Below are 21329 nucleotides of genomic sequence, written 5' to 3'. Positions count from 1 at the left end.
GTAAGGAAGTTCGTTTCGTGGCTCACACATTTTGAAAATAAATATATATTCGCATGTTATGGGTGATATGAGTTCTGCATGAACGGACATGTTAATCACTCAATTAGTCATCTGACCCCCTTTTATAAAGACTAGTAATGAAAAATTGAAACGGAACACAGATGTGAATGTACGAACAAGTTGATATAATGTGTATGAATATTCATAAGAGGTATTCATCTAATGAGGATGTCGTGTTGTGAAAATTACATGCAAGCAGGATAACAAAAGTACTAGTTATGTAACGTGTTGTTCGACACTCTTGTATGAACTCGTGATGATAACAAGATTAGAACAAGAATGTGAATTTATGAGAATGTCAATATGATGTAATGTAAACCTATGAGTATGAAAAAATAATATTATGGGCACGTGTATTGAGAATCTGTTCTATGGGAATGTTGATTTACGTTATCCTACATAGATTGTGCCTTGTTAATGAATAGAATGCAATGATAAATCTGAAAAATGATATGGTGAAAAACATCTAGACACCAAACGAAAAAAAATTTCCAGCGATTTTAGCCTTGAAAAAGTCGGGTCATTACACTAAGCCCCAAACCCAAGTCTTAAACGCTAAACCCCAAAACTTTTTTTTGGAAAAGTTAAGGAGTATATTAATTATAAAATGATAGTCTCTATATAATTACGAGGGGCATACCCCAAGAGAAAAACGAGAAAGACAGAACATCCAAAAAAACATAAGCTGTTTGGCAACAAACAGTAACAAAATAAGAATAAATAAAGAAAAGGGAAGATGCATGGCCAATGCGTGAACAGTGGCTATGCAATTAATTCTTCCTTTAATTAAGAAAACCATGCATAATTAAAGGAAGAATTAATTACATAGCCACTGTTCATGTAGTGGCCATGCATTTAAAATTATATATATAAAAATCTTATTTATAAAATACAAAAGTCTTATCTAAATAAAACTATACAATTCCTAAAAAGAAAAATCATTGTTTTGGTAGTGGCCAAGATGGACTTGAAAACATAATAATATAGACAATAAATAAGCATAAAATAATAGTTTACACATACAACTTTACTACTTTACAGTTACATTACAACTTTATTATTCTCCATTTCATTTTATCTTTTTTTTCTCCATTTTCTTTTAAATATTTTCATTACTAATAGTTTATCATCACCTAACTAATCTCCAACCCTATGATTGATTTAAGTTAACGTCTTTAGTCCTCACCAATAATGCTTAGCTCTTTTTAAGTTATTTATCTGCCTCACATGCATATCTTTTTTTAATGTAATTATTTTGCCAAAAATATCATTTCTATGAAATTGTTTTTTCTTCGGCCTTGAAGACATAATTTCTCGTAATGTCAATTGTACACAATACATATAAATTTCTTTTTGTTGCATCTAACATTACAAGAAAGTTTAAATAATTAAAGAGGTCAGGGGGCAATCCTTACCTAAAGCTTTTGTTTGATGTGCTCCCGACAAATCAGGTCCTACATTAAAATTTCTTATTTCTCCTCATTTTCTCATCAAACATGGCAAATTTCTTATTTCTCCTGATTTTCTCATGAACCATAACCTAAAATGTACAATTTAGGCATAAACTCTTAATCAAATTCAATATAACTTATGTGATTGAGTCTAAAACCCCTTACTTGGTGATGAAGTGAGTTTCGATCCTTAACTTGTCAAAATTTTTCGGCACTCCTTCCTTTCTCTTGGCTAACTTCCTATCCTCTTCAAATTCCCAAATCTTATCACTTATTTTTCTTTGATTCTTGCCTTGATATTGTTTCCGCACTACTTAGCCTAAATTTCACCCAAACCCCTTCAATTTGCAGGATTTCCTCTAAGTTTTTTTTTTTTTTTTTTGTAAATAGGCTTGAAAACATTCACCCTTTTTTTTCACTCTTGTTGCCCGGTTTTTAGAGGAAAAAATAGGGTATTTATAATCAAATCTTCCAATATTTATATATTGAACCCATTTTGTTTGGTCAGTATACTTTGTCCCCATTTTTTTTTCTTACAATAAGTGTTATACTTTCTTTTATTTATTTTAATTCCATCCTTTGATGTTTAGTTCTATATTCTTAATTTAATTTAACTCATTCTATAACTAGGTTAAGATTTTAATTGTTTTAAAAAAAATAATTGAGGGTTTACAAAAATGAAGAAAATGAATTTTCAGCTTTTTTTTTTATCCATTTTCATTGGCCTTCCTTTAAAAAGGGAGAATAAATTTTTTAATTTACCAAAATACCACTCATTTAATATCCTATAGGTACATATTTATCTTCTTATTTCTTCCAAAGTTTTATGCTAATTCACTAGGAATTTTCATCACAATCACATAAATTCTTTTTTAAATTTATTATTTTTAGGTTGGGATTTAAGTGATTTGTCACAAGATTTTGATAAAAATAAAAGAAGTAAAGCTGGAAGCATAATTTAAAATTTTATTGTGCTTTTTAGCTTCAAAATGATCTTGAAATTCAATGAAAAGCCTGAGCTATTCATTTATCATAGTAGTTTAAAGAGCAACATTCTATTTGATTTTTAATGATTTGAGTATTGTAGATGTGTTTCTTTGGAATAAAGATTATTGGGTCTTCAAGTTTTTCAATGATTTTCAGTTTTTATTGATAGGGTTGACTGCTAGAGGTCACTTATAATCATAATTTGTTAACTTGCAAAGAAGCCATTTTAGTAATGAAGCTTTTGATGGGAGGGATTTAACCTGAAAACGTTAGTGAAACTCTTTTAAACATCTTAATGTATTTTAGTAAAATAATTGAAATTTTTTTCTAGTTTATCCTTAGATTAGCACTAAATACCCAATTCTCGCTACTAGTCCACCATAGCAAGGTCAAATTGAGTTAAATCATTTTTAAGATTACAAATGTATTTTAAAGACTTTTTTTTTAAAATTTATTATTAGAAATTTATTAGAAAATACATAAACAAAAATGAGAAGAGAAGAATAAAAGATAGGAATTCTTATCTTTTGTGTGAAACTAGATGTGATTTTATTTCTCATCTTATGTAAGTAATTTAAGTAATTGTTGGTTACAACTTGTATAACATAAAAATTTTCTTATTTATCTAGATTATTTCATTAATTTTCAAATATTTTTTTTAAAATAAAATTATTTGTTAAATTTGATTTTAAAATCATGAAATCTATCGATGAAAAAGATTTTATAGTGCATGAGGTTCCCTACTTTTTATTTTGTTTTATTCTCAAATCAAAATCAAATGCGTTTTTGTTCTTCGAGATAAAAAAAAAAATGAAAGAAGAAATGAAAAGAAAAAAAAAGAAAAAAAAAAAGAGAAAAACACAACTGGCCAACCTAAAAAGAGAATGAAATGGGCTGGCCCGTAATTCAACAGTGGCTCCCTCATCACTGAAACCAGAAAAACCCTACAAGAACACATAAACAAGAGAAAAAGGAATTCTAAGAAAAGTAAAGAAGGAAATGCAATCTCTATCTTGCCCTCGAAGTGCACTTGGTTCTATTCCTGCTTCATTTCCTCTTCCTTCTCATGGAACTTTAAACTCCATATCCAGATACGCCGCCTCTCCAGGCAAGCCCAACCTCTCCCCCTGTCTACACTCTATTAGTTTGATGTTCTTGATTTACATAATTTGATGTAGATTGTGTCTTAATGAAGTATACTTGGACCAGAGACTTAATGGTTTGTATGAAATGATTGCTTCATTTTCATAGATTCCATGTGTTTGATGTACCAGATCTGAAATCAGCCGGCATGTGGTAGATGAACAAGCCTTTCAAATCAGTCATGACCCCAACAACGAGGTAAAGGTGGAGGCCGAGGTACTTACCGAGGAAGAGGAAGGGGTAGGTTTGAGTTTGACATTTGAAGCATTAAAATTGTTATTTGTTTTGGTCAAATGGAAAAATGACTAAACAAGTTACCGGGTTCAACCTCTTACATAGAACTGATCTCAAATTGCTGTTTTTCTACTGAGAATAAGGACACGAGATCAAACATTATAATGCTTTAATTTGTCGGCCTCTTTTCGCTAAAGGCGGATTCCCATTTACAGGGAACAACCATCTTCTTTACAAGCCTATTTTACCTTTTCAGTCTTCATCCACTATCCTATATGCCTCCCCATCAACCATTCATTGTAATAAATATACTCTTGGGCAAGTAATTCCTTCACTTTTACATTAGCTCTCTTTACGACTCAAATATTATAAACAGATGCCCTTGTTGCAAGCACATCTCATTAAGCTTCTTGTTAAAGGACTATCCAAGATAGACTAAATCAGCTTATACTCACACACTATCTTTTCAGCTCATCGACAATCAATGCCAGTTGCCCTCGGTATTGCGCAGGCACCAACACTAGTTTTTCTCTAAACAACTAAGTTGAAATATCATCTAAGTTGTTAACCTTTGTTAATACATAATTTAAAATTTTATTGTTCTTTGTGCTTCAAAATGATCTTGAAATGACGAAACATTCAATGAAAAGTCTGAACTATCCATTTATCATACTACTTTAAGGAGCAACATCCTGTTTGGTTTTTAATGATTTGAGAATTGTAAATGTGTTTTTTTTTTGGAATAAAGATCGCTGGGTCTCTAAGTTTTTCATTGATCTTTGGTCTTTATTGATAGGGTTGACTACTAGAGGTCACTGGCAAAGAAGTCATGTTCCTTATAGTTTTTTCATCCTCTGTTATTTTAAAATATAATATTCTTTTGTTTCCGCCTGTTACAATTAGAGCCCCATTTACCCCAATAGACAACGGATTAAACCCCAATCCATAAATAACTCTTATGCAATTTCTTTTTGAATGTCTAAATGAGATTTTGATAGTGTATATTTAAAGAGTCGAGAATGCTGAGTATTTGCAGGTCTAGTTGGGAGTGAACTGAACTTCTCGAGAATTACATCTCATCCAAGGAGTAAGGTTAATTTCGTTTCCACCCCATCAGAGAAAGCTGCCTTTACTCATGAAGATCATGAAAAAAGTGCCTTTTGGTTAAAATGTGTGGGATTACCTCAGCTCGAGATGCTGTGATGGCAGCAGAAGCTGGTGCTAATTTAATTCGGATGATTCTTTAGCCCAACTCAAAACGTTCCATTTCGCTTCCAGTTGCAAAGGAAATTTTGAAAGTTGCAAGAGAATATGAAGCAGCACCAGTAGGGGTGTTTGTGGATGATGATGCAGACACGCTATTGAGAGTTGTGGATGCAGCAAACCTTGAATTTGTGCAGGTATATTTTCGTACTTCTGACTACTTCGTATCTAGCATATCATTTTTGTTTCCGACTTTGATATCTATTATTCAGCTTCATGGGAAAGGTTCACGGTCAGCTTTTCTAGATTTAAAGGGAAAAAATCGAATGGTGTATGTTCTCCATGCAAATGAGAATGGAAACCTTCTAAATCAAATTTCAGATGAAGAATGTTCCTTGGTTGATTGGATTCTCGTGGATAGCGCAACAGGTGGCAGGTAAGAAAATGATTTACCTTCATGTATACTTCATCCATCATCTTCATTTTGCCGGTTTGTATGACCATCTATGTTGAGGTTTAAAAATATAGAATTTTGTAGTAATGATAATTTAATTTCTTAATAATAGTAGTAGCAGCTAATAATAAGAATGGAGAGAGATGAAGTTGTTGTCATGGTTTTCATGCAGCTTTCATTTTCTTATTATTTATCAAGAATTTTTAATTTGAATACCAAACTCTTAACTCAATTCACCTCTAAATCCAAATCCTTCCATTACCTTTCATTATCCATGGCATCATTTTCTTGATTTTTCATCACCATCATTATTACTACTACCATTATCTTTACTAATACACACAGACATCACAAAAGATGATGACCAACAATAGCCATTTCAATCATATAAGATAGTCTTAAAAATTAGCCTCACCTTGCTTACTCCTCTTTTTCCCACCCGGAACACTTTGTCAGACCCAAGTGTCTTGAGCCTGACAACCATGCCAGACCCACATAAAATTTATTGAACAATATTATAAAAATAAATAATGCATGGCTGCACATAACACATAAAATTTATTGAACAATAATTAAAAAAAGATAATGCAAGGCAACACTTATTTAAAACCTATAAAAAAAATCAATACTATCTTTTGTTGGGTTTTTACATTCTCCCTTCATAATATAAGTTTCATCCTCAAAATTAAGAAGGCTTCACATTTCATACCTGATTGTTCAAATAGTTTGGGGTACTTCTTCCTCATTTTAGATTCCTTTTCCCAAGTTTCTTCTTCTATTTGAGTGCTCTGCCATAAGATCCTAACAATGAGAATCTTCTTATTTTGTAGTTCTTTCACTCACCAATCTAGAATTCTTGTGGGCCTAACTTTGAGCGTTAGGTCCTTTTTTACTTTTATCAGAACCTAGGTAGAACCCGAGTGGGATCCATGTTGGCCTTTCATAACAAGGAGACATGGAATACATTGTGGACCTTGGCTAACTGCGGGGGCAAGTCTACTTTGTAGGCTACCGGTCCAATACGTTGCAAGATTTAACAGGCCTGATAAAACAAGGAGCTAGCTTTCCTTTTAGTCCAAACCTCATCATATTCTTCCACGGGACTACCTTCAAGAATACCTGATCCCCCACATTAAACTTGAGGGGTCTCTTCCTCACATACACATACTTTTTTTGTCTGTCCCGTGTGGCTTTTATCTGGTCTTTGATGATTCTTACTTTTTCAATGATGACCTACACCAATTTCATGCCATACAACTTCTTGTCCCTGATTTCTTCCCAATATAAGGGAGTCTTGCATCTTTTACCATACAAGGCTTCATACGGGGCCATCCCTATTGTTGCTTAATGGCTATTGTTGTATGTGAACTCCACCAATGTTATATGTTCCTTCTAGTTTTCTCCAAACTCTAACACACGCTCTTAATAGGTCTTGAATTTAGTGTCTTAATATATTTACCGATAGATACACAAACAAAAACCGTTCATCGGTAATTTCATTTCTGTTGGTAAAAAAAAACATTGATGGTTTTATAGATGGAAAATGCGTGCCAAAAGAAAAAATTACCCACTTTAATATACCGACAAAACGATTTTGTCGGTATTCGTAGTGGCATTCATTGTAATTTTTTTCAACCCTATGTAAAATACCGACATAATTATTTCTTTAGTGATAGTGGTATATAAAGTAAATTGTAACAAACTCTCTAGAATATACTGATGGATTGTGTCCATCGATATACCAGTATGTAATAATTAAAAAAATAAAAATCTTTTTAACAAAAAAGTAAAATAATTAAAAAAGTGAAATTGTGTAAAATTCAAATATGTAAAAATAAATTTGAATAATATAAAATCCAAATATTCATTATAAATTTATATGTTCAATTAAAAATTAAACTAAAATAGTGGCGGCGTGGCGGAGTTGGAGGAGGAGGCTGGTTGTTCCCAGGACCATACAATAAAAAAAGAAGTGGACACTTACCACCTAGCTGTGATCTCATGTCCATAACCACTTGGCGGAGTTTTTCATAATTCACCGAGAATTGCCTAAATTTTTTGGTGAGATGAGTCGTATGGTGTTGCAAGGCCATGAACTCTTGAGACTGAATGCTCGATACCGATTGTGAGCTCCTAACGGTTGAGACACTGTGGGCCATCCACAAGTTCTCAGTCGTAGTGTTGGAGAGTCCGTACACCCGATTTCTATCAGGTCCACCAAACGATTCTGCCTCCTTCCATAAATCTGGATTGAAATCCGAGTGGGTCGAAGGATCGTATGATCTCTTAGTATTTACCGACAAAGTTAGCAATGGATTAAATTCAGTAAGTAATTATCACTCGAAAATACCAACAAAATATTTTTGTTGGTAATTTCGTTTGTATTCGTAGATTTTCTGGTAATGTGTTGACTCTGCCCTTCCCTCTCATATGTGCCAGTTGTATAAGTTTCTAAATGGTTTAAAACAGGTCTCGCGGGCCTGGTACACTCGTTTGAGTGATTTTCTGCTCTCTATTAGCTTTTGCGTTTTCAAGGTTGACACCCTCTTATTTATCTTAATACAGTTACTGAGCTCGGAGTTTAAGCTTTGTGACTTAGGCATCGTTCATTATTTTTTAGGCATTGAGATTCTATCCATCGGTATGGGTTTGATGTTATGACAATATAAATATACACTTGACATCTTTACTCGGGCTGGTATGATCTCTTGCAAACTTGTTGATACTCTTATCTCTACCTCCAAATTTATCATACTGTCAGATCCTTTGTTTTCTGATCCTACACGGTTTCGTCAAATCATGAGTGCTCCTCAATATCTCACCTTTACAAGACCAGACATCTGTTTTGATGTTAACATAGTTTTTCAGTTTATGTATGCTCTAGATTCTCATTAGGTTGTTGTTAAATGCATTTTGCGTTATCTTCAGGGTATGGAAACCTATGGCTTACATATCTCTCGCAGTTCCTCCTTTGAGTTACATGGCATTATAGATGCAAATTGGGCAGGTAGCATTGATGATCGTAAATTTACGGGTGGTTACCTTGTTTTCTTTGGTCAAATGTCAATTTCGAGAAAATCAGGCAAGCAATGCATATTTGCTCGCTCCTCTTTTGAAGCTGAGTATAAAACCTTAGCAGACGATACTACTAAGGTTATCTAGCTTCAGTATTTATTGACAGATCTGCAGATCCCTTCTATATCCTCTCCTATTTGGTGCGATGATCTTGGTGCTACTAATTTATTTGTGAATCCTATCTTTCATGCTCGTATTAAACGTGTTGAAGTTGACTATTATTTTGTACAAGATAGGGTTGTGAAGAAAGAGATTTAGATTCGTTTTATCTTCTCTTATAATCAACTTGCATATGTCTTTACTAAACCACTTCCTACTGCTTCTTTTACTATTTTTCACTTGAAGTTTCGGGTCAAACCTCCACCTTTGGCTCGAGGAGGAATATTATAGAATATATAATATTATATAATCAGGGGTTTTTGTGAGAGTATGTATTATTATATAATCATTATCTTTTATAAAAGGTCCATAAAGTATTTAAAAGTTGTTTCCTATGAGAAAATCAACTCTTGCATGTTGCTATATTGTGGGTATAACTACTATTTCTATTTCAAAGTTTTTTATTACTTGATCTAATGTTATTACTATATTATCTATTATTTTAGCTTTAATAGATGTTTATGTTTTCTTCCAAAGTTCTTGAGGAAACACATTTGTCTGCTAGACAAATACTAGCTCTTGTATCAATGTAAGCATGTAAATGATATTTTATTATTCCTTCGATTTTTATTTCTATTTTTAAATGTGCTATTTAGATTTGTTATATTATTAGTTAGATTCACTATATGATTCTGTATCATATTCCTTTGTTTTTGAATTTCTTCTTCAGATTCTAAGAAAAAACTTGTCATTTTCCTCTAAATTTTTTGTGGGTTCATATCCTATAGCATTTATTTGTTCTAACATTTTGATTTTCTTTTTATATTTGCCTTTTGTTCTTGTAAAGCATTCATTTGCATAATGTCCTCCTTCATTGTAGATCCAACATCTACAATTCATTTTTTTTGGATAATATTTTTGTTTATTTTCTTGGTATTTCTCTTTTCTTTATAAGGTTCCTTTCTTTCTAAAATATTTTCTTCTAAAATTTGGGTTATAATTTTTCTTGTATTTATTATAATTATATTTTTGAATCTAAATTTCTGTCTCTTATAATTTCTTTTGTCATAGTTTTTGTAGGTTTTTTTTTTCTTATAATATTTTTTCTGTGTAGGTATTATACATTCATATCTTCCTAGTAATTCAACATTCTTTTTATCACAACAAAATCTATCCATTCTTTTTTATTTGTTTGGTTGCTCTCTGTGTTGTACATGTTTTTAATATATATTCTTGTAATATTCTTATTCTAGCTCCTAAAATGTTTGGGAATATTTCTTGGTTTTTAGTTCTCCATTCTTCTTTTAAAATATTTCCTACATTAATAGGTAATTTGTTATAAAACATTTCTCTATATTGTGGTTTTACTGCATCATCTATTCTATAATAATATTTCTGGTATTCACAAATGTAAGGTTTTACATAACACATGTTGCATATTACTATATTTTTCAAATGCCATCTGGCTTTATCTCGTTGGTGTTGCTAACTTTGTGGAGTGTGTAATAATGTATCAAGTCCTAGAAATTCTTTATATATTGTATTAGTCACAAACTGTAAAAATTTTCTTCTATTTGTAGCTCTTCCCCACATATTTCTTATTTGTTCATCTGTCAGGTTTTCTAACCAATCACTCACACATACTGATACTTTATGCTTGCTTTATTTATGTTAATGTATTTTCTATACTTCTCATTAATGTTTTTGTAGTTTTCATAGTTAGACTTGTTAAAGATAACTATGCATCTATAGTTTCTTCTTTATTTGTCAAACAGTCTAAATTTGTTGTGTGTGCGCGTGCGTGTGTGTGTTATAGGCACTACTCTAGTGTTGTAATCTTTACTCTTACAATTGTATATTGCTCTACACATATAAATAGTAAAGGGTTGGCTATTTAATAGATTTAAGCCTTCTATTTCTTCTCAACTTGCAAGATAAATATGCTATATCTCGAGTATTATATATAAAAAAAGAAAAAGATAAATCTGTTATAACAAGTTAATATACTAATAATTTAAATCATATAGAGATAATGAAGAATTTGGAAATGAAGCTAGATAAAAAGACAAGATGACTTTAAAGGGCAAACATAATATTCTCATTAATTAATGATCCTAAATCTATATATAATATCATATATTGCATCCTATAGCACGTGGAGAAGTGATAAGCATAACCAATGGGAATCTAAAATTTAAAGTAGGTGAGGTTTTTGATGTCCATAACTCATCAAAAGTAACGAGGACGCCATACAAGAACTCAAACCATGAATAGTGGTAGGTATATGGACCTATTCATTGAAACACCTTCTAATTGTAGCATGTATGTGACAATGCATTAGCTTCTTTTGAGATAATTCAATGGTGTGTGTGTATCACAAAAGGCTAATTGATGTTAATTAGGCAGCAATTTAAGTAAATAATGTCGTTAATGCTGATCAAGACTGAATCACTTAACTTTATTCATAAACCACCATTCCATTTTAGTCATGTTTGTCAGCCATTTAGAATAACTTTTATTCATGTCAGCTATAGTTGTAAGTACCGTAGCTGGGTTTTAAAATTTCCAATTTAACTTGTATGAATGACACTTTTTTATGATAACATGACATGTAATCCAAAATAAATATGATTCTTCTCGATAAACTTAGTCTAAACTTCTTTCCCCTTTACTTTCAGATTAATGTGGAATTCTTGTTGTGATAGCAATCTAGCATATTTACACTACCATTCACTGCTGTAATCAGTTTCTTGACAATGAATTTTTTAGAAGCAAATGTTGTAGAAGCTGATCTAGATTTCGACATTCATGCTTGTGGGAGTATGTCATCTAGGGTCAACTATTGGTGTTTGTGGAGAAAGAATTCCGCTCTGAGGTAACCAGAATGAAGAAAATGATTTTGGTGGTTCGGATGATTTTGTCGATGATGTTGTTAACGTTACCTTTAGCAATAACATAACTTTTAGTAAAGTCTGGCTGTCCAGATCAATATGGAGAGATTCACATCCCATACCCCTTTGGAACTAAAAAAGAATGTTACAAGGACGAGAGTTCAATCAAATTGGAGGTGGTGAATATTCCAGTTAAAAGAGGCAGTGTTATTACAATCCTCACGAGAGAGCAGTAAGACATCATCCGTGAAAACAAGATGGTTGATGCCTTGAACACCATAATTTGGATGAAAACAAAATCCTCGCTGCCGAGAGGCCAACTTGAGCATCCTGAAGAAGTATTCCATGTAGTAAATAAACAGATATGGAGACAAGGGGTTCTTTTGCCGCACACCACTTCTTTTAGGGAAGAAACCATGAAGGTCACCATTCACAGCAACAAAAAAGAAGGTTGTGAAGACACTGCATAGCAAGATGAACAAATCTTTCTAGAAAGCCAAGCTGTCGAAGGAGATCCCCTAGGAAAACCCACTGAACAGAGTCAAAGGTCTTCCAAAAATCAACCTTCATAAGACAACGAGGAGAAGATCGTTTTCTGCCATACTGTCAAAGAAGCTCTTGGACCAAATTAATATTGTCACTCATTAGTCTGCCACCCAAGAAAGCATTCTGCATGGGACTGATGATTTATGTCAAAGCGTGAGCTAAGCGACCAGCAAGAATTTTAGCAATCATCTTATATATCACATTACAACAAGAGATTGGTCTGAAATCATTTATTGATGAGACATTAGCCAATTTAGGAACCAAAGCAATAACAAGTGATTAACCTTCTTAAGGAGCTTGCCAAAAAGGAAGAAATCTTGAACAGCAACATAAAAATCCCTCCCCACAACACTCCAGACTTGTTTGAAGAAAAAAAGAAGAGTAACCATCAGGACTAGGAGCTTTATCATTCCTAATACTGAACATCGCCTTCCGAATGTCCTCATTTGAAACCGGAGAGAGGAGAAGATAATGGGAACTTTGAGCTAAACAAGGCCCACATTGGATACAACACTATCTAGAGGAAGAGTGTCTTTGGATGTTCCAAGCAAATGCTGGTAATATTACATAAATTTTGCTCCTATTTCCTTCAAGGAGGTGATAAGACGACCATGACTACACATGATGACTGGAATAAAGTTCCTCCGATGATTTTGACTCATGAGAGCATGAAAGAAACTAGAGCCTTTGTCACTCTTCTTGAGGAATTTGCATTTGATCTTTTGGCTAAAGAACATTTTTTCTGCAGATTTTAGATTGGACAACTTTAAGTGAAGGAGCCTGTCTTGCTCTAACAAAAGATGATTATCTCTATCTTGCTGAAACGCAAATTGAAGAAGCTCTAACTCAGTTTCAAGTCTTGAAACTCGCTTAGAAATATGGTTAAAGTAAAGCTTGTTGATCTCCTTCAAAGGCCATTTTAGAAATTTAAGCCTTCTACATAATATATACATAGGAGTTCTATAAACTAAAGTGACATCCGGTATGGTTGAGATCATGAAGGCCAAGATTAGAGCAAAATTCTCTAAAATCTGAGGTTTCATAAGTGGAAACAACTTCACCATTGTGCTTATTTGCTGGAGAGAGCACATAATTAAAATCACCAAGCACCATCCAAGGACAAGTAGGGCACCATCTCCGCAAATCAGCCCACAGAGACCTTCTAGCAATCATAGTGTTGAAGCCATAAACAAAAGTGACCATGAAACTAAATTGAGAGATCAAACTCCTAACAGAAAGATGAAGACCCTCTGCAGAAGAGGCAAGCAAATCAACTTTGACCGTAGAGGATTCTAGAAAACAATAATTCTAGCTTTGCTAGCTACATCAGCATTAGTAAAATACTACATCAACATTCTAGCATAGGATAATCGGGGATAATCGGGAAAGGTTAGAAGTTAGCTTGTCACATTGAATTGGTTTGCCAAGCACACTAGCAATTTTGGATAAACAAGTTGGCAACCAACATTTCAGAGGAAGGTTCAGAAATTTCACCCATACTAGAACTCGTGACGTTTCGTTACAAGAGAAATCAAAATACTCCGTCATCGGCCTCAAGATAAGAGGTCTACCATACACAAGATAGGGACCCCCACGTATAACAAGCTTGTCTTCCTCACTTTTAAATCGATACACCAGCTAGCCAGATTCATGAGTAGTGAGGGTGACATCACACTTCCAAACAGTACTAATAAGATTATTCAGAGCCCTAAATCCATGGCTTTTACTAGAATCATAACCCACAGCGCATAAATTCCATACATCAAAATTATGGCGAGATGGAACATGTTTTAGTTAGATGATTAAGAGAGATTTTTGAGCTTGGTACAATATTTAGTGTTTCTATTTGAAGAAAATAGTTCTCGCCTTTTGCTGCTACCCGGAAGGGGAGATAAAGATTTACCTGTTGTGGTAGTAATGTCTAGGTTTCGGCCATCAATACAAGGAGGAGACACATGTTTAGTAGAAAGTCGACAGAGTCGGCAGCAGGTGCTTCTTCGATTAAAGCTGTCAACTTTGAAGTTTGCGGAAAAGCAGTTTTTCAATCAAAAGATCAAGTGCAACTTCCTTAAGGATAGTGATAGAGGCTCCAAGTTTTTTCATGCACTGATGAATCATACTCACACAAGGAATTTCATTCCAGCCATTATGACCACTCATGGTTGGGTTAGCTCCTCTTCGGAGGAAGTGGGAGCTATCTTTGTGTAGTATTTCCAGCAGCTGCTTGGTACATCCAAAACCACCATTCCCCTTGATAATGCGATCATTCATAGTGGGCCCTGTCTCTCCTCTAGCTCTCATGATCTTCTCCTTTCTTGGGTTACTCATTAGGATATTCAGAAGGCAGTCTTCAGCATAAGGGATGACAAAGCTCCTAGGCCTGATGGCTACTCTTCCCTCTTCTTCAAGCAAGCCTGGCATATTGTTGGGGAGGATCTCAGTGCAGTTGTGCAAGAATTTTTTCTTTCTGGATGGCTCCTTAGCCAGGTTAATCATTCAATTATTGCTTTGGTTTCCAAATCAACCAATGTTTCTTCTTCGTCTGATTTCAGGCCAATCTCATGCTGCAATGTGATTTATAAGGTGATTGCAAATATTTTGGCTGGTTGGCTAGCTCATGCTTTAACATACATTATCAGCCCCATGCAGAACGCCTTCTTGGGTGGCTAGCTTATGAGTGATAACATCAACCTTGTTCAGGAGCATCTCAGGCAATATGGCAGGAAGCGTTCTTCTCCTCACAGCCTGTTGAAAGTGGATTTCAGGAAAGCCTTTGATTCTGTCTAGTGGGACTTCCTGGAAAATCTTCTTCGGCAACTTGGGTTTCCAGATAGATTTGTTTCTCTTCTAATACAATGTGTCTCCACTGCCTTTTACCCTGTTGCTGTGAATGGTGACCTTCATGGATTCTTTCTGGGAAAAAGTGGTGTAAGACAAGGGGATCCCTTGTCCCCATATCTTTTTATTTGCTGTATGGAATACTTTTCCAGGATGTTAAGCTGGCCTCTCAACAGGTGGGATTTCGGTTTCATCCCAAATGTAAGAAATTATATAGATTAAAAAACATAGCTGGAGACCAACAAGTCAAATGTACAGGCATATACAAACCAGTGAAAGGGAACAAACTTCCTTGAACAGAAAGGAACAAACTCCTTGAAACAAATAAACAAACGAGTCTACTAGAAAGCAAGCGCCAACAAGAGGCTAGCTTGCTGAACCAAAAACACAAAGCCACCAAGGCAGCACAAAAACACCAGAACAACAGCTTAAAGCAGCACATAGCAGGCAGACCCAGAATTGGTACGGATAAGGGGAATTTGACTATTTAATTAAAACATAGCATTGGGATGGTTCTTGCGGATGCTCACGCAATGTGATTTCTGCCCAGTGCTCTAAATGTCAAAGTGAAGAAATTCAACAAAGCGCGGGATACATTAGCATGAGATAACATCATAGGATTTCGATCCTATTGTGTTGGCCTTCGGGATCGGAGTAATGATTAACAGGGACAGTCGGGGGCATTCGTATTACATAGTTAGAGGTGAAATTCTTGGATTTATGAAAGACGAACAACTGTTCTTCCTGGTTATGGCTAACAAAAAGAAGAAGGTTGGGCCCCCTAAATCTTAGTTGAAATAGCAAAAGTTGCTGGTTGATTCTCAGCTTGTCTCGTACTGTTCATGCTACAGTGCCCCAAAATTCAAATTCAAACCAAAGCCCGCTTGTTGTCTTAGCCCCTGAAAGTCCTTGTCCTAATCATCAAATTCACTCTCCCTTACACGGTTCTGTGCCCCAATATCATGTTGATCCTTCCCCTAGCATTAACCATGTTTTTGTGGAGGATTGTTCTAACGATGAAGATTTTGATCATGAGGAAGTGGATTTTGACTCTTCTGAGGAAGATTATGCGGGGGGCTCTAAATTCTTCACCTCTCCAATGGTTGCAGCTCCACCCGTCCCTGTTGTCTACCCTACAGGTACCCAGCCAGCCCCTGTTACCTCCCCCACATGTGTTGATTATGCTTTGGTTGCTGCCCCAGCCCTGTCAGCTCCTGTGGATGACAATGTCCCTTTGGCTGCTACTACAAGTAACAACCCAGAGCCTTCTCCTAGCACTTGGCATAATCTTTTTGCGTCTAATCGCAACACTACCAAGTGCCCTAAACTCATTCATTACTCTACTTTCATTGAAACTAGAGGCTGTAATTTGGTTGATGATGATTTAGACACTAAATGTGACTATTGGAAGATATGTCTTGTTGGCTATATTGCTGATCATTCTCCTGGATTTAAAGCCTTACAGAACCTTATTGTTAACACATGGCACTACGAGGCATCCTTAACAATTCATGCCTCTGGTTGGTTGATTTTTAAATTTGCTAATGATGCAGACAAATTGAATGTCTTATTTGGGGGTCCTTATCTAGTCTATGACAGACCTCTCATTCTCAAGGCAATGCTAGAATATTTTGATTTCTCTTCCTCTGAAATGCACACCATTCCAGTTTGGGTTAAATTTCCCAACCTCCCACTCAAGTACTAGTCTCTCAAATGTCTGTCTAAGATCGCTAGTGTTCTTGGTAAACCCCTTCAAAGTGACATGCTTACCTCTTCTATGTCAAGACTCTTTTATGCTAGGGTGTTGGTGGAAGTCAACTTGTTATCTGACTTGCCTTACTCCATTGAAGTTACTCTGCCAAATGACAGCTTATTCCATCAACAAGTTTATGAAACCCCATCACGTTTTTGCAAGCATTGCAGGACCCTTGGTCACATTACTTTAACTTGCACCAAATCCCTGTCTCCTATTGTTCCAAGCAAACAACAGGCTCATGACCCTGTTCCTGTTTCCAAAGATAGGGATTATGTTTTCCACCGTTTGGGACCCCAAGTAGACACCCCCGTTGTTGACCACTCATAGGCAAATCTGCCTGCTGATTGTGCTCCTAATACAAAGCAGGTTGAAGCTGAGCTTGTATTTGAGAATGAAGTTATTGCTCCTAACTCTGGTGGTTGGGAAATTGTTCAGAGCAGAAAAGTTAGGCGCAAGCCTTCACCCCTAAGACCTTCTACTTGGTCCCCTCATGTTGAGCCTTGCCCGACTCAAGAAACTTCTCATATGGTTCACAGGGAGCGCCAACTTTCACCTCCAAGTTCTGTTTCCCACACCACATCAACACCACCTCCTAATGACTTAGTTGGCTTTAGGACTGATAAGGGAAAATCTGTGGTTGTCTCAGGTGTTCTAGGACATTCTACATCTCGTTCAATTGGTATGCCCTAAAGGAGAAGGGCTCACCAACGCACTGATGTTGTATCTGGCAGGGGCGAAGGGTTGCCTCCCATCCCCCCTCATTCATGAAGATCTACTGCTGGAATGTGAGAGGGCTCAACAACCCTCTCAAACAACATGAGGTAGTAAGCCTCATGAAGAAGAATAAGTTAGATGTTTGTGGTTTTGTTGAAACAAAGCTGGCTTCTTCTGCTGTTTCTTTCATGTAGAAGCTCCGGTTAAGGAATTGGAGATTTTTGTCTAATGTTGCAGCAACCAACACTGCACGCATTTTGGTTTTTTGGAACCCTTCCACTGTTAAGGTGGAGCTCATCGATCTTACTGCCCAGAGTCTTTACGTCACCATACGTAGCTTGGTGAATTAATGTACTTTTATTTCAACTTTTGTTTATGGCTATAACATTGTTATTGCTCGCAGAGCTCTTTGGGAAGACTTGCATAAATGGAGCTCAAATGCTCAAATTCTCTCTGGATTATTCTAGGCGATTTTAACTCTGTTATCTCAAGCGGGTAAACATAATGGAGAGCCTGTATCCTTATATGATGTTGCTGATTTTAGAACTTGTTACTCTGTGTTAGGTCTCTCTGATCTCAACTTCACATGAAGCCATTTCACCTAGACAAATGGAAGATATGGAGCAAAATTGACAGGGTTTTGGCGAATCCTCACTGGCAGATCCTCACTGCCCAGAGTCTTTACGTCACCATACGTAGCTTGGTGAATTAATGTACTTTTATTGCAACTTTTGTTTATGGCTATAACACTGTTATTGCTCGCAGAGCTCTTTGGGAAGACTTGCAGAAATGGAGCTCAAATTCTCTCTAGATTATTCTAGGCGATTTTAACTCTGTTATCTCAAGCGGGTAAACATAATGGAGAGCCTGTATCCTTATATGAAGTTGCTGATTTTAGAACTTGTTGCTCTATGTTAGGTCTCTCTGATCTCAACTTCACAGGAATCCATTTCACCTGGACAAATGGAAGATATGGAGCAAAATTGACAGGGTTTTGGCGAATCCTCACTGGCAGAGTCTTCAAAGATCAGTCCATGTGCACTTCAGCATTCCAGGTGCCTTTTCTGATCATTCTCCCATATCGGTTTCCATTGGCCCTCAGTATCAACGAAGACGTGCTAGCTTCAAGTTTTTGAACATGTGGGTTGAGCATCAAGATTATAAATCTCTCCTCTTGAAGCACTGGCATACTGAGGTCTATGGCTCTCCAATGTATATATTATGTAGGCGGCTTAAGCTTCTCAAGGGTCCCTTGAAGCAGCTCAACAAGTTTCATTTTGGCCACATTTCGGAGAGAGTCCGCAGGGCTGAAGTAAACCTGGAGCACCACCAATCTTTACTGCAAGACAATAGGAACAATGCTCAATTCCTAGCTCAAGATCACAAGCTTTGCCTGGAGCTTGTCAACCTTAAATCATCGAAGAAAATGTTCTATAGCCAGAAATTGAAATGTAACTTGTTCAAGGATAGTGAAAGAGGGACTAGCTTTTTCCATGCCTTGATGAACCAGAAACATAAGAAGAACTTCATTCATGCTACTGGGTACTTCAAGCAGGAATGAAGTTCAGTGAGTGAGGTAGGGGATGTCTTTGTCAGCTTCTTCAAGCAGCTCCTGGTACTTCGCGAACCACATCCCCTTTCGATGAGTCTTTTGTCCGCTGTGGTCCCTGTATTGATTTTACCTTGCATGCTTCTTTATTAGTTGATGTCTCAAATGATGATATAAAAAAAGCCCTCTTCAATATTGGTGATACAAAATCCCCGGGCCCTGATGCTTACTACGCTTTATTCTTCAAGAATTCTTGGGATGTGGTTGATCAGGATGTTTGTGCTGCGGTGAGAGACTTCTGCGTGCTTTCCTGAAATCAATTTTAATCAGGCATCTAGGGGACGTTCTTTTCCTTTCATATTGACTAAGCAGCTCCTTCAAAAGATTGATATTGTCAGCCATGCGACGACCACCTAGGAAGGCATTTTGTATGGGGCTGATGATGCCATCCAGGACATGCCCCATTATGTCAGCTAGAATTTTTGAGATGATCTTGTACACTACGTTACAACAAGAAATGGGTCTGAAGTCGCTGGCAGTTCAGACATGAGGAGACTTCGGTACCAAAGCTATGATAAAATGATTGATATGCTTAAGAAGCTGGCCTGATTGGAAGAAGTCTCTCACCGCAGCACAAAGATCCTGACCAAGCACATCCCAAGAATTCTTGAAGAATAAAGCGGAGTAACCATCAGGGCCTGAGGATTTTGTATCATCAATACTGAAGAGGGCCTTTTTTATATCATCATTTGAGACATCAGCTAATAAAGAAGCATACAAGGTAGAATCAATACAGGGACCACAACGGACAAAAGACTCATCGAAAGGGGATGTGGTCCGCGAAGTACCCAGGAGCTGCTTGAAGAAGCTGACAAAGACATCCCCTACCTCACTTACTGAAGTTGTGAGGGAACCATCATTACGATGAATAGCAGGAATGAAGTTCTTCTTGTGTTTCTGGTTCATCAAGGCATGGAAAAAGCTAGTCCCTCTATCACTATCCTTGAACAAGTTACATTTCAATTTCTGGCTATAGAACATTTTCTTCGATGATTTAAGGTTGACAAGCTCCAGGCGAAGCTTGTGATCTTGAGCCAGCAATTGCACATTGTCCCTATTGTCTTGCAGCAAAGATTGATGCTGCTCCATATCAGCTTCAACCCTGCGGACTCTCTCCGAAATGTGGCCAAAATGAAGCTTGTTGAGCTGTTTCAGGGGACCCTTGAGAAGCTTAAGCCGCCTGCATAAGACATACATTGGAGAGCCATAGACCTCAGCATGCCATTGCTCAAAGAGGAGGGATTTATAATCTTGATGCTCCACCCACATGTTAAAAAACTTGAAGCTAGCACATCTTCTTTGATACTGAGGGCCAATGTTGATCGATATGGGAGAATGATCAGAAAAGGCACCTGGGGTGCTGAAGTGAAGATGGACTGATATTTGAAGACTCAACCAGTTTGGATTCGCCAGAACCCTGTCAATTTTACTCCATATCTTCCCATTGGTCCAGGTGAAATGGCTTCCTGTGAAGTTGAGATTAGAGAGACCTAACATAGAGCAATAGGTTCTAAAATCAGCAACTTCATATGAGGATACAGGTTAACATGAGAGAGTTAAAATCGCCCAGAATAATCTAGGGAGAATTTGGGCTCCATTTCTGCAAGTCTTCCTAAAGAGCTCTGCGAGCAATAATAGTGTTATAGCCATAAACAAAAGTTGCAATAAAAGTACATTGATTCACCAAGCTACTTATGGTGACGTGAAGACCCTGGGCAGAAAGATCAATGAGCTCCACCTTAATAGTGGAGGGGTTCCAAAAAATCAAAATGCGTGCAGTGTTGGTTGCTGCAACATTAGACAAAGACCTCCAATTCCTTAACCGGAGATTATGCATGAAAGAAACAGCAGAAGAAGCCAGCTTTGTTTCAACAAAACCACAAACATCTAACTTATTCTTCTTCATGAGGCTTACTACCTAATGTTGTTTCAGAGGGCTGTTGAGCCCTTTCACATTCCAGGAGTAGATCTTCATGAATGAAGGGGGTTGGGAGGCAACCACCAGTGCGCTGTTGAGCCCTTCTCCCTGGGGGCATACCAATTGAACAAGATGTGGAATGACCTAGAGCACCTGATACAACCAGAGATTTGCCCTTATCAATTCGAAAGCCAGCTAAGTCATTAGGAGCTGGTGTTGATGTGGTGTGGGAAACAGGACTTGGAGGTGAAAGCGTCACGCTCCCTGTTAACCATATGAGAAGTTTCTTGGGGCGAGCAAGGCTCAACATGAGGGGATCTAGTAGAAGGTCTTGGGAGTGAAGGCTTGCGC

At 36.5% G+C, this 21329-nt stretch overlaps 1 pseudogene; it reads left to right on the top strand.

The window, feature by feature from the left end:
• The first annotated feature begins 3768 nt into the window (after positions 1 to 3768).
• Positions 3769 to 10579, top strand: LOC18105448 (N-(5'-phosphoribosyl)anthranilate isomerase 1, chloroplastic-like; annotated as a pseudogene).
• Positions 10580 to 21329: the final 10750 nt, after the last annotated feature.

Source organism: Populus trichocarpa, chromosome 14 (assembly GCF_000002775.5).
Source record: "Populus trichocarpa isolate Nisqually-1 chromosome 14, P.trichocarpa_v4.1, whole genome shotgun sequence".
Lineage (NCBI taxonomy): Eukaryota > Viridiplantae > Streptophyta > Magnoliopsida > Malpighiales > Salicaceae > Populus > Populus trichocarpa.
The sequence above is the reverse complement of the archived record's forward strand: the minus strand, read 5'-3'. Positions and strand labels throughout refer to the sequence as shown.